This window comes from Amphiura filiformis, chromosome 1 (genome assembly GCF_039555335.1).
Source record: "Amphiura filiformis chromosome 1, Afil_fr2py, whole genome shotgun sequence".
NCBI classification, from domain to species: domain Eukaryota; kingdom Metazoa; phylum Echinodermata; class Ophiuroidea; order Amphilepidida; family Amphiuridae; genus Amphiura; species Amphiura filiformis.
Genome location: NC_092628.1, coordinates 24227122 through 24229190, shown reverse-complemented (window position 1 = coordinate 24229190; position 2069 = coordinate 24227122). Strand labels below are relative to the sequence as shown.

The following is a 2069-nucleotide window of genomic DNA, read 5'->3' as shown; positions in this document are numbered from 1 at the left end:
TTAACGAGAGAAAACACGTTGCAACGTCTCGTCACAAATATTAGCGGCGTTAAATTGGAGCGAGATGCGTGGCTAATTGACACGCCGAATCAACCACCGATCGTGTTTTTAACGAGCGAAATCACGTTGTAACGTCTCGTCAACGGTAGCGAATATTAGCGGCGTTAAATTGGAACGAGACACGTTGTTATTTGACACGCCGAACCATCCACCGATCGTGCTTGTAACGGTACCGTTAAATTGGAACGAAACACGTTGTTTAAAAAAGAACAACATTGTCCGCCTATCGTGTTTTGTAACAACGCCACGTCCGCAAATGTTTTTAACGAACTTAATGTGTTGAAAAGTCTCGATTGAAACTCGCCTCGTAAACTGTTGCAATATAAATGCCGGTAAATTGGAGCGCGACTCGTTGATTCTTGAGTAGCCAAATTATCCACAGGTTGCAAATATTAGTGCAGTAAAATTAGAATAACTCATCGTTAAAAATTTTTATTACATACTCTCGATTTCTTGCGTATTTACCTGCGATCGTTTTTGTAATGACGCCACGTTCGCAAATGTTTTTAACGGCCGTAAATGTTTGTTGAATGCTCTCAATTTGTTGGATATTTCATACGATACGTTAATCGTGTTTTCGCAAATAATATCGGCGTTACATTGGTACGTAACTCGTTAAAATTCAGCCGTGAGAGTAAACCGTTGCTCCTCTTCCGTCGCCATAACGCCTGCCTTTTGGTATTCACCGACGCGTTTTTCGAAGAAATTGGTCTTACCCTCGAGCGAAATATTTTCCATAAAATCGAAAGGGTTGTTCACGCGATAGAATTTTTCGTAACCCAGTTCGAACAGTAAACGATCGGCGATGAATTCTATATATTGAACCATTAGATGTTCGTTCATTCCTATCAGTGAACATTTTAAAGCCTCCGTCATAAATTCACGTTCAATCGCCACCGCTTCTCGTACGATTTTCAACGTGGTTTCGACGGATGGTTTTTGGTCGATGTACGAGAATAATAAACAAGCGAAATCGCAGTGCAACGCCTCGTCACGACTGATGAGCTCGTTGGAAAAAGTCAAACCGGGCATCAAACCTCTTTTTTTCAACCAGAATATCGCGGCGAACGATCCGGAGAAGAAAATCCCTTCGACGACGGCGAACGCAACGAGTCTCGTGGCGAAAGTGGCCTCGTCGTCGTTGATCCAACGTAAAGCCCATTCGGCTTTCTTTTTCACGACCGGTATAGTTTCCACGGCGTTGAGTAAGTATATTTTTTCGCGTGTGTCCTCGATGTAAGTGTCTATGAGCAAACTATACATTTCCGAGTGAATGTTTTCCATCATGATCTGAAATCCGTAAAAGAACCTCGCTTCGGGAATTTGCACTTCGCTACAGAATCGAGTCGCTAGATTCTCGACGACTATTCCGTCGCTACCCGCGAAGAAAGCGAGGATGTGAGAAATGAAATACTTCTCCCCATCGTTGAGACTTTCCCAATGCGGTTTATCTTTAGCGAGATCTACTTCAGTCGCCGTCCAGAATGACGCCTCCGCTCGCTTGTACATCTTCCATATGTCGCTGTACTGAATCGGGAAAATAACGAACCGAGATGGATCGACACGCAGTAATAATTCCTCGTTTCTGGACATTTTCAGCTCTTATGTGGAAAGTGCGCTATGCACCGTGCTTTATATCTAGTTTACGATCACGATAACTATATAAATATGATTACGCATCTTTGGGATTGTACTCTGGAATATATAACCGTGGATTATACTCGTTCATGAATCATATTACGTTTTTGGTTTATATCGAGGATTTTATAATCGTGAAATATACGATACAACTGTACTGTTTCGGTAAGTCGGAAACTTTATTTATATATTTTCGTACTTCCCAAAGTTGAACATCGTTGTGCATCGTTGGGTGTTATTCCCTAAATATTAACGTCCCTAAATATTAACGTCTCTAAATATTAACGTCCCTAAATATTAACGTCTCTAAATATTAACGTCCCTAAATATTAACGGCGATTCAAAATGGCGGTATTTCCGGTTGACCTTTT

General features: G+C 41.5%; 1 pseudogene; it reads right to left on the bottom strand.

The window, feature by feature from the left end:
* Positions 1-560: 560 nt before the first annotated feature.
* On the bottom strand, positions 561-1653 carry LOC140165890 (ribonucleoside-diphosphate reductase subunit M2 pseudogene; annotated as a pseudogene).
* Between the last annotated feature and the right edge of the window lie 416 nt (positions 1654-2069).